This window comes from Curcuma longa, chromosome 2 (genome assembly GCF_044706935.1).
Source record: "Curcuma longa cultivar G26 ecotype Majalengka, Jawa Barat chromosome 2, ITB_CL_G26_1.1, whole genome shotgun sequence".
Lineage (NCBI taxonomy): Eukaryota > Viridiplantae > Streptophyta > Magnoliopsida > Zingiberales > Zingiberaceae > Curcuma > Curcuma longa.
Window position 1 is genome coordinate 14775740 of NC_133862.1, and position 12851 is coordinate 14788590.

Here is a 12851-nt window from a genome sequence, read left to right on the forward strand (position 1 = left end):
TGGGCTTGGTTTGGGATCAGACTAGACCCATGGTAGTGATGACCTCCTAACATCAGACCCACATTGTTCCTTGATCAAAAATAAGGTTTAACAACATATTTACCTTCTCCTCACTCAAACCTTCCTAGTGGTTGCAAGTTTATAGAAATCTAAATAGCCTAGGTTCGATAAGTTTTGGTCAAAATCTACTGATTGAATTAGGCAGGTTAGATTGGACCCATTTCAAGTACTTTGTATTTTTGAGGTTGCAAGGAGTCCAACGGTACCCTCCATTTTCTATTTCTGGTTCTCCACAGGTGCTCCACTATTATGCATCCTCTCTGCTAGAACATGGTCATGATCTCCAAGAGCTTAGGGCCACACTAGGCTTGGTTTGGGATCAGACCAGGCCCGTGGTAGTGTTGATCTCCTGACACTAAGTCTATGTTGTTCCTTGATTAGAATAAGATTTGACACCATATTTACTTTCTCATTGCTTAACCCCTTCTAGTGATTGCAAGTTTATAGAAATCCAAATAGCTTAGGTCCATCAGTGAGTTTCGATCAAAACCTACTGATCAACCTAGAAAGGTCCAATCAGACCCATTTTAGGTCATTTGTGTTGGATCGAGAAAGCACTAAGGGGGTCAATAATGCGATTATATGCATTTAGAAATTGTTCAAAAATAAAGTAGTGCAGTGGAAAAAAAAGAAATAAAGATAAGCACTCAAATATACTTTTATTTTTATTTGGTTTACAACCTCTGGCTACTACTCCAAGGCCCATAGTCACATTGACCGTTTTCGTTGGGCAATCACTATTGACCTTCTTCTCGAAAGAGAAGAAGGTTCATTCCTTTTACAAAGATAGAGTTTGATAACAATCTTACCGACCCTTAGAATAAATCAATAAACAAAGAAATGAGTATGAATACAACTAACTATACGTTACCAAATGCTAGGCTCGATTGAGCTCATAGCGATGTCTCATCGTTGTTGCGTCGTTGAAACTTGAGCATAGCAACATTTTGACATCAGAATGTTGGCACAAAATGGAAGAAGAGAAGCGTCAAAAGTGTTCTTTGAGGTTGCTGGTAGAAGAAACTTTTATTGACCATTCTGGGCGTTTAGATCCCTTCTGGGCACCTCCAACATCATTTATCAGATCCCATTTTTCAGTGAGTTATCCACCTCCGAGTGCTTAGACCACTAACATGGTTGCATCTAGTTGAGGCTCTGCCCACGTCGAGTTTATCCCTCTCTAGGCGTCTGGATCTCTTATGGGCATTTGGAATCTGATGTGTCCAGTAGTTGGATTTTGAGCTATCCAAGAGCCTGAAACTACTAGGGGTGTCTGGATCTCATTGTTTTTGGCCAAATCCCATTTATTTCTTCCTACATCACAGTGTTAGTATAGATATATAAGCAGTATGAATATAACTTTTCAGCTATCCGACCTCAACTTTTGGTCTCTCGTGAAACTTCAATTTGGAGCAATGCCTACTGCTCTCTTTCCGAGAGTATGCCCTCATTACTTTGCTCAGGAGAATTTACATGATGCCAAACCTTGGTCCACCCGATTTTTTTAGACTTTTGCTCAACTTTGATCTTAACCCTCGGGACTTTCCGCTAGACCTCCCGTCTTTGACTCATTTAGACTTTCGCTTAGTGTTCTCAACCCTTAGGGCTTTCTGCCTAGTGTCCTCGACTCTAGGGTTTCCTGCCTGATGTCCTCGATCTACCGAGACTTCCACCTAAGCCTTTCGATTAGGACTTCCTTGCCCAGTCCTTCTGACTCAGATTTTCTTGTTTAGTTCCTCCAATCAGGACTTTCTTGTCTAGGCTCATTTAGGACTTTCTTGCAAACTCAATCAAACACATTAGATCACAATTAATCTTAACTTTGACCTTTTGCCAATATCAAAATTTAAGTTTGATCGCATGATGTTATTTGCATGAACAATTTTTTCCTTTTTGATAATTGACAACATGATTAAAGTTAAGAAAAAAATGACATAAATGAAGGCGGAAGAAAAAGATAAGTCAGAAAGTAAAACATATTTAAAAAAATCTTTTGCTCCTTCCTAGTTTAATTTTTCTCCTTGAATTTTTTTTCTTTATTAATTTTCCCCCTGAATAAATTCATTTCATTTCCCCCCGAAATGCTTTTTAAATTGTGTTGTTGGGTGTAGATAGAATCATAGATTAATCGCTTAGATAAAGGTTTGACCATTTAGAACTTGTGTATAAAGCCTTTTGATTTTGAGGTGTTCTTAAGTTATGCTTACTCAAACCTTGGGACATCTTACGAGACTCATAAGTTAACTAAGGGGACTTCTAGGTATGTTCCAATTGACTTCGCTACGTATAGGAAATTTATATTTGCTAGATATAGTTAATTGGCCTCTTAGCAATACCTATGCAATCAAGTGGCTAATGAGTTATTATCATGTAACTATCATATTTGAACTCTTTAATCTGTTGAACAATAATCGTCTAGTAAATTAACTAAGAAAAACTCTTCAATGGCCAAAAGAGTAATGCCTCATTTAAAGATGTAGTTTAGTTTATCTTTCACATACGAAACTCTGGACGTGTCATAAGTCATGGACCAATAATGGAGTTTTTAGATAACGTAAAATCACTCATTAACATGTCATAGGTCAAATCACAAATTAGACCTTTAAACTTATAACAACCCAACGCCCACTAAGAAAGAACTTATAGAATTCGACTTATCTATAATTTCCTTAATATTTAATTTAGTTTTGGTGAAATCTGAGCCTTTAAATCTTATAAACATTGTATGACTGACTAATTATTTTTAATTCCCCTTGAATTGAAATAAGAAGAATCTTGCCTTTAATAGTCCCACATCCGAATTTACTAAAGTAAATTGTACAAAGGGCAATTATAAAATAGGACAAAGTTCTATGTAGCAGCTCATACCTTTCTCGGCCTTTTGGCTAAGATCAAGTGTAGTATCTGTTCTTATCAGTTTAATATCTGATATGTGGGCCATTGGCCCACTATGATATTAAATTAATTTTTAAGTGGGGGAGGGCTCATCACAGCAGCTTGCTGCTGGGGCTCTCAGGCGTCGCCTGGGTGTTGCACTACTGCGCAGGCCTGGCGCACCCCTATCAAATCCAATTTTCAAATGTTAATTGATTTATGCATATATGATTAATTTTTAAATATTTTTATTAACAATTAATTGACTTTCTAATTTGATGAGCATCTTTGATGCATGCAAGAAATATTAGTGTTTCTGTAGTTGTAATGACCAACGTACAGGAGGTGCAAAGGAAAGAAAGATATGTAAGGGAGGAGAGGATTTTAAGTTGTATCTTTCTTATATTATCCAGTATCAATACTTTCTCTCCATCTCTAATCGAGTTGACCGGCTAGAAGGGGGGTTGAATAGACGGTTAGAAAATTGAAGCGGAATGCACTCGTCTCTTAAAAAAAACTTGGTTGCAACAGATCGTTGCTTCCAAGACAATGATGCTCAACTAATGAATACTCCTTATGGCGGAGAAGCCTTACAACTGAGAACTCAAAAACTTAGAGAGAGAGAGATTATAATTCAATGAATGTCTATACTCTAAAACTCTAAGTCTATTTATAGCCCAAGAGAATAAACCTAAATCGTTGATCATAGATGAACTTTGCGATCTTGATCGTTTGATCCGTTGATGCAATCCTAACCATTGATCAGAGATAGGCTTTGATTATAACCATTGATTAAATAAAGATAAACTTTATCTTTAATAAAAGATAAAGATAATTATCCTTAGTAATAATTAAGTATTTATCCTTTGTATAATAAAAGATAAAAACTTAATTATATTTTCTCCCCTTTTTTTTCTTCAAACGCCACGTCCAAGTCAAAGTCTTTTCTCTGGTCAAAGTCTTTTCTCTGGTCAAAGTCAACGGTCAAAGTCAACAGATTGACTTTTGTTGACTTTTTGTAGAATCGTCGGTTGGGTGATTTCTGGCCAACCGGAGTTAGGCTCACCCGAACCCGACTCCGGCCTTTCGCCCTTCGAGCGTGCTTCCTCCCGGCTTCTCGTCCTTCGGACGTCGCACACGTCCTTCTCGCTCCACCGGCGTACTCTTCCATAGCTTCTGCGTCCCTCGGATTGCACCGAGCCCGTCGGCTCACTTCCCCGCACAATCCTTCTCGTCCGCTACGTCTTACGCTCGACTTCCTCTGTACCTAAGCTCCTGCGCTCTTAGCAGAGGGATTAGCAAAACACAGGACCTAACTTAACCTGGTCGATCACATCAAAACTAACTAGGGCACCAACAATCTCCCCCTTTTTGATGTGCATCAACCCAAGTTCAGTTAGGGTTAAAACAAAAAATAAAGAAAATAAATAGAACTAAATAAACATGTTAAGTATGGAAAAAACATATTTCATGTTAAAACTATAACCTCCCCCTGAACCTTAGCATACTCTCCCCCTTTGATCACAGCAAAAATAAGGTGTAAAAAATTAGGGATGGAAAGAATCATTTGTGCAATTACAATAGAAAGTCAGAAAAATTTGGATTTTTTTTTTTGGTATTCAAATAATACACATTAGATCAAAAAAAATTTATATTTTTAAAATTAAATTATAAAAATTTGAATATTTTTTTTAATTCTCAGTGGATGAATATAATTATGCATCGAGTAAAAATAGAAACATAAATTATTTATCATTAAAAAATTAAAATATTTTTTTTTTTTTTTAAATAACAAGAAAATAATGTTAGTTAAGTAAAAAAAATATTAGTCAGTGCCTGCATATGTAATCACAAAAAATGATTAGTTTAAAACAGATTTAGGAACCCAAAATAGGTTCCTATCTACAGGGTTAATTAAAAATTTTGAAGGAATATAATTTTTAGGCACTTTTCTAAATTGACCCTTGTGATTTTTAAAGTACCAATTTAAGTTTTCAGGAAAACTATTTTTCTTGGCGTATCGCAGACAAGTAATATCACGTTCTAGTTTTTCGACTAAATTTTTCAAATCAGTGTTTTCAATTTTTAATTTAGAATTTTCTTTTTCTAGTCTACCATTAGATTTGAGCAAGGCTTTAACACCAGCGTACAACTGATCATGGGGAAGAAAACAAACCTCACTTACCGGATCGCTTTCGAAAAGCGAGGTTCCCCCTTCGTCGTCGCTTTCTTCTGACGTCGCTCCCCCTTCATCAGTGCTCCCTTCTTGATGACTTGCCATCAGCGCAAGTCCTGCGTACTCTTGAACTTCCGATTCGTCCGACGAGGTTTCGTCCCAGGTGGCCTTCAATGCTTTCTTCTTCTTTGACTGGTTCTTGAACTTGGGACACTGGTCTTTTAGATGTCCCTCCTCTTTGCAGTTGTAGCATCGAACAGTTCTTTTCTTTGGAGACCGTCTCTTCTTCTGCGTCCTCGAAAACTTATTAGCTTTAAAAAAACTTTTAAATGAGCTTACCATTTGCGTTGTCTCGTCGTCCGTCGAGGATTCTAATCCCTTCTCCGTTGTCCTTGTGTTTAGGGCTAGATTGTCTGTCTTTCTAGATCCTGTCCATCGAGATTCGTGTAATTCGAAAGTAGAAAATAATTCATCTAACGTACTTACCTCTAAATCTTTGGAAATATAGAATGCGTCGACGATCGAGCTCCACACCGAGGTTCTTGGGAAGGCGTTGAGGGCGTATCGAATTGAGTCACGATTACTTACCGATTCGCCAAGTTGAGAGAGTCCGGAGATTAGTTCCTTGATTTTGGCATGAAGTTCTGCTACTGTTTCTCCTTCCATCATTCGTAGATTTATCAATTTATTTCGTAAGAGATCTTTCCTTGCTGACTTGGCTTCTGAGGTACCCTCGTGAAGTTCTAAGAACTTCTCCCAAAGCTCTTTTGCAGAGGAGTAGTTGCCGATCCGACTCACTTCTTGAGGAGGTAGAACCGTCAGTAAGTGAAATTCAGCCTTACCATTAGCTACTGACTCGGATTGTTCCTTTTTGTTCCACAGGCTTTCTTCTTTTTCTTCTCCGTTTGCATCTTTTGGAGCTACAAAACCGTATTTAATTGATAATAGAATTTCGAAATCTGTACGAAAAAATACCTCCATTTTTTTTTTCCAAACGGTGAAGTCCCCTTCGAATTTAGGTGGATAAATATGCGCGCCGGCCATCGTCTTATTGCTTTCTCGGGCGGTTAGTCCTTCAAAAGCTAACCTGGCTCTGATACCACTTGTAGGATCGAGTTGACCGGCTAGAAGGGGGGTTGAATAGACGGTTAGAAAATTGAAGCGGAATGCACTCGTCTCTTAAAAAAAACTTGGTTGCAACAGATCGTTGCTTCCAAGACAATGATGCTCAACTAATGAATACTCCTTATGGCGGAGAAGCCTTACAACTGAGAACTCAAAAACTTAGAGAGAAAGAGAGATTATAATTCAATGAATGTCTATACTCTAAAACTCTAAGTCTATTTATAGCCCAAGAGAATAAACCTAAATCGTTGATCATAGATGAACTTTCTCTTGGCCGTTGATCCGTTGATGCAATCCTAACCATTGATCAGAGATAGGCTTTGATTATAACCATTGATTAAATAAAGATAAACTTTATCTTTAATAAAAGATAAAGATAATTATCCTTAGTAATAATTAAGTATTTATCCTTTGTATAATAAAAAATAAAAACTTAATTATATTTTCTCCCCTTTTTTTTTCTCTTCAAACGCCACGTCCAAGTCAAAGTCTTTTCTCTGGTCAAAGTCAAAGGTCAACAAAGTCAACAGATTGACTTTTGTTGACTTTTTGTAGAATCGTCGGTTGGGTGATTTCTGGCCAACCGGAGTTAGGCTCACCCGAACCCGACTCCGGCCTTTCGCCCTTCGAGCGTGCTTCCTCCCGGCTTCTCGTCCTTCGGACGTCGCACACGTCCTTCTCGCTCCACCGGCGTACTCTTCCATAGCTTCTGCGTCCCTCGGATTGCACCGAGCCCGTCGGCTCACTTCCCCGCACAATCCTTCTCGTCCGCTACGTCTTACGCTCGACTTCCTCTGTACCTAAGCTCCTGCGCTCTTAGCAGAGGGATTAGCAAAACACAGGACCTAACTTAACCTGGTCGATCACATCAAAACTAACTAGGGCACCAACAGGAAGGACTCTACCAAGTCACTCACTAAGTAGTAGATCCTATTATTTAGAAGATCCTGAAGAAAAATAGTTCGACTGACCTTGGAATGTCATCCATCTTAGACCTTACCATGCTTGAACATGGGAGCCGGGAACTCGAGTTTTGGATTTTTAATTTCAACTAATACCTTACCTCTTCATTGTATAAACTCACTTTATTAAATAAAGTCATAACTCCTTTTCATACTTCTATTCTATGCAAATGCCTTACGACATGCATGAAATTTCTAACCCCAAGTTAGCGACTTAACCTTACGATAGGCATGGTGTTCCTAGCCCTGAGCTAGTGACTCAACCTTTTGATAGGCTTGGAACTCCTAGTTCCGAGCTAGCGACTCAGCCTTTCGACATGCATAGAACTTCTAGCCCATGTCTAGCGGCTCAGCCTTACAACAGACACAGAATTCCTAAGCCCGAGCTAGCACTTAGCCTTACAATATGCTTGGAACTCCTAGCCTCGAGCTAGAGACTCAGCCTTATCATAGACTTGAAACTCCTACCCTGGAGTTAGCAACTAAGCCTTACAATAAGTATGGAACTTCTAGCCCCGAGCTACCAACTAAGTTTTACGATAGGCATGGAACTCCTAGTCATGAGCTAGCGATAAAACCTTATGACAAGCTCAGAATTCTTAGCCCCGAGCTAGCGACTAAGCCTTACGACAGACACAAAACTCGTAGCCCCAATCTAGCGACTAATCTTTATGACAAACACAAAACTCCACTCCAAGCAATGCCAAGCTCTTTTCTCCCCCCAAGCGGCCCAAGCTGCTCTCATGGCCCTCTTGAACATGACCCAATTTCATGGTCCTTTAGGTATCCTATAAAAATACATAGAAAATATTAGATTCAATCCAAAAATCTATAGGAATAATGAATATAGTCCAAAATAAGTTTCTACTCATAAAATATATTAATACTCAATAATTACACAATGAGATGATCAAAACATCAAGTATTAGAGCCAAACGACCATGAAAAATTACAACCTATGTCAAAAGTCCTGTTCAGATTCACAAGACATGAGATATAGCTATCGGGCTAGATCAACTTCATCTCTCGCTAGGCTAGGAGCCCTTGAAGCGGACTCAGAGCACCATCTTCACTGTGGTCAATGCTCTGTCTTCTTACAATGTCATCCTTAGGAGGCCAATTCTCAACTCATTCCGTGCGGTGGTCTCCACCTTTAATCAAAATCTGTAGTTCCCAGCTGGCAATCGAGTTGGCTCAGTTAGAGAAGACCATACTACCGCTCGAAAATGCTATATAGAGATAGTCCAAACCAGCCTTAGGAAGACACGAAGAACTTAAAGCAGGGAGGTACACTCTGTACAGAAAGTGCCCATCCAATAATTGGTTCATGTAAGGGAGGCAACTCAAATTGTACCCAATTACTCGATTGAGTTACCTAGATAGCTTGACGTGGCTGGGTAGTCTACAATGGAGTTCTCGATGCTCCTTCAAGGTCTGTATGAACATAAAAGTTAGTCATAATATCAGCCAAGGTTTTGTACCTTTGCGAGGGAGGCATTGAGGACCTCGCTCAATCTTTGCAACTCCATGCTATAGGATCATGTGTGGTCGAGAGAGGGGAGGGGTGAACCTCGATCATTCATTCGTTCTCTTTCACTTTTGTCATGTTCATTCAATCAGGGTTAGTAGCAATGAAATATAGAAGTAAAAAATATAAAATAATATATGTCGGATTTACTTAGTTCCCAACCTCCCAATGTTAATACTCTAAGACCTATGTATGGGAGGTGTTTGCCTATTAGTAGTCTCCTTTTTGAAACTTTTTTGGAGGTGAAGAAACTCATCTTATAGTTCACGAATAAGTATAAAGAATAATAAATTAAAGAACAACATGTAAATGAAAACAAACTCTTGGCCGAGTCGATTTCAAAGTCCTAAGTGCAGCACACTACTTCTGGAACTTCCTTGGTCGGCCAAGCAAAGCTTCGACAACTTTTGAGCATAGAGTCGGCGAGTTGAATATGAAAAGAAGTGATGTCCTGGACATCTTCTCAAGGTTGCTTTTATAGAGATTTTTCGATCTACTGATCAACCCTTATTGATACGTATACCGATCCTGGATAAAACTTGATCCAAAGATCGAGCTCATCGCGATCTAGTTTTATTAAATTTATCGGTCTACCGATCTTGGGGATTGATCTACCAAACCCAAGTGCCACCCCATTGATTGGGTTGCGGACCCAAACTTAGTTACCCGGGCTCGATCAGTATCAGTCCTTGGGATTGGTCTACCAAACTTATCAGGGTCTAATTCGACCCGAGTTAAGTTCGATTCACTCGGACTTGGTCTGACTACATCTAATTTATATCTGTTTGTTTTTTCAGTCCAGCTCTAGGTTCTTGCAAGACAAGCAAACACACATAAATAAGCAACCTAGCCTAATCTTGTAAGTCTACCCGACCTACTAGACTTACCACTTAAGGGTTACTTCCTTAAGATCAAATCCACTCCTGTAAGTCTACCTGACCTACTGGGCTTCTTGCTTGGAGTTCTTCTAAGACTTTCACCACCTAGGGCTTACTCTCCTAGGATTTTCCTTTGCCAAGCATTCGGTCACCTTTAACTTACTTGGACTTACCTTGCTTAATATTCAGTTAAGACTAGTCACTTGGTAGATTTTTTACCATTGCCAAGCCTCCAAGTCACCTTAATCTACTTGGATTTTCCCTTGCATAACATCTAATTAGGACTAGTCATTCGATAAACTTCTCACTCTGGCAAGCCTCCAGTCACCTTGACCCACTTAGACTTTTCCTTACCTAACCTCCAATTAAGACTTCCCTTGTTAGTCATTTGATCCTGACTAGACTTCTCTTTGTTAGTCATTTGATCAACTTAAACCTGACTAGACTTCAGTCACTTCCAAACATCATATCCTATTTGAATCAACCCTTGATCAAACTGATCCAACATTGGTATATTATCAAACATCGAAACACTAAAAGTTGACTACACCAACACATGCATGGTAGCATCTCAGTCTCGTACTATCGAAGCCTTCCACAGAGCGCCTAGAGTGATTCTCGCTCTCCTTAACCTTAGAGTTAGCCCGGAGAACTCGAGGAGGAGGGATGCTGCTAGAGCTGGACCTCATCCACATGACGGTGGGAGATAACGTAGCCCGACCGATTGTAGAGGGGGAGATTGACTTGTTAGCTCTATCCTGTTGGTTTTTCGTGTGGCTCGTTAGAGGCAGACTCCTCAATGGGATCGCTACTATGGGAGCCCTTACAGAAGGGCTTGTCGACCTCCTTGGCACCAAGTGTCCTGCCTCACTCAAACTGGGAGTAGGGCAGACCTCCCTCGGAAGGGGAGGTTGCTCTAGTACCCAACTCCTCTTTTGGGATTGAATCTCCCATTGAGTCTCAGTTGCCACCTCGATCACCTCCACCCCGCCCTTAATGGTCCTAGTCTTAGGAATTCTTGCTGACACCCCCACTTCAACTATTGGAATCTACAATTCATTGGAGGAGGCCTGGGAACCACCCACTATGGAAGGGGACCTAGCGGCAACCGCCGAGGACTCAGCTGCATCCTTTGATACCCACAGGCGGTTTACCATTGTTAGATCTCATTTTAGGGCCATGTTAACTGATGCGTCCACATGATTTGATCTGCAAGGAGAGGAAGAGTTAGTTAGTGATCGAGGAAATCTAACCAGAATAGCACCTTACTTAGTTGGTCCTCCAGTGCGATGACATTCGAGCTCAACCTAGCTCGATAAATTAAGGCTTCATTATCCACCGATACATTAATGTCAAACTCCAAACCTGTTAGGATCTTGACCGCCAACAAATAGGCTTGCTCTAATTTGTACTATCCAAGGGGTGGCTAAGCCGGTAGGTCTACATGTTAGGCGGTCGACCAAGTATATGGTTGTGGTGGTTTAACGAAGATAAAGTGGCCTTTCCACTCCTTATGGGAGGTTAGGTACTCACCGAGGAAGGTACATCCCAACCTAGCTGTGAAGAAAATGACTCCAGACTCTCCTCGCTTGAAAGAGATAGTGGAAGGTGACAGGGTCAAGGAAAACTTGGTATATCCGAGAAATGATGACCACACCACAGATCAGACAATATGAGTTCGGGAAGAATTGAGATAGAGAGATCTAGAAATAGGTGGCTAGCTCTTGGAAGAAGGAAGGGATGAGAAACCTTAGCCCACCTGCCAGCTGGCCATGAAAACAAGTGATTAGCTTGCTGGCAGTTCATGTAGCTGATGCTCTGGTGTTAGAATCCTAATCCAAACGCAGTCATCGGATGCAGAAATCGCATAGGCGACAGGGTGACACCATCGTCGGATATAAGGTCACATCAGCCACAACACCACCACACATCTAATTAATTAATGCGGCAAAGTGCTTTTGTAGCTTGAGGTGGATACCGCATGTCCGCCATTAATGCAAAGGCACAACGCACCAATCATACAGGTGATACGTGATCCCGCGTATGCCCTCCATTAAATGTGACATATATCTCCCCAAGGATGGGGACCCTGCCATATGTCCTAATGGAGCGCCGACTCAACACTCTGAAAGGTAGTCTCGGTGGGTATATGATAACACAACACAATCCAGTCCAATTAGTCGGACTATGTCTATTTCGACTAGACTAGTTAGAGATGTTTGTGATGTGATGGAAACCTCCACATGTCCCGTATAATCAAGAGTCATGCTGAGCTGTCAATAAAAGTCAAAGTGGGTCAAATGTGATCCAAAAGGAACTAGATTCGACTCAAAAGGAACCTGGGTGCGATCTAACCAACTTGGTACATTCATACTAGGAAGTCAAGTTCATCCAGGGATAAGGGAGTTAAGTTCATCTAGGGATAAGTCAGCTATTACAACTCGACATCAGTTGGCAGTATCACCTTCGACTCGGCCTTAGTAGTCGATGTCATTCTGACTCGACTTCAGTCATCAATGTCATCTTTGACTCGACCTCAGTCATCGATGTCATCTTTGACTCGACCTCAGTCACTGAGTATATCTCTAACTTGACTTTAGGGGCCAACATTACCTTGGACTCAGCTTCGGTCGCTGAGCTCATCTCTATAACTCAATCGTAGTCATCGAGTTCATCCTCCACTCGGCCTCGAGCGTCAACACCATCTCGGACTTGACCTTAGTCGCCGACCTCGCCTACCCTCAAGGTCATTCAACATCGATCTCCTCATCAACTCCCGACTCAAGCCCACATACTATGTGGCCCATTGAAAACACATGGGGTATAGGAATAAGGAGGTGATATGACTGTTTCACTCATGTGATTGTTTCTCTTGGAAGACGTGAAGAATGGTAGCATATGACCCGAAGTACTTGAGTAACATAAGCATGCATCTAGGAACATGTGGCAAACAAATGCACACTTCCCGAAGAATAAGCACATTCATAGCTCTTTAAAAGGTTGTTTGCTCCTGTGGGTGGAAGTATGCACACTTAAAATCTTACTTTTTCTTTTCCAATTACTTTTTCTCAAATAAAATCATAATTTGTTCATCGGGGTGACTTATCGGGATTTATCCTCAGTGCCATATTAATTTTCTTCTAGAGTGTTTTTTAGATCTTTTTATCCCCTTCGATAGTTATCTTTAGAGAGCATGTACATCAATCTCGTCGTTGATCAATGATTTAATCATCTATGATATTTGACCA

General features: G+C 40.4%; 1 non-coding gene across 1 annotated transcript; it reads left to right on the forward strand.

Annotated features, from left to right (window-relative positions):
* The first annotated feature begins 2924 nt into the window (after window positions 1–2924).
* LOC141822596 (U2 spliceosomal RNA) lies at window positions 2925–3122 on the forward strand. The gene has a single exon (XR_012601324.1). It is a non-coding gene; the product is annotated as a U2 spliceosomal RNA (small nuclear RNA).
* The last annotated feature ends 9729 nt before the right edge of the window (window positions 3123–12851 follow it).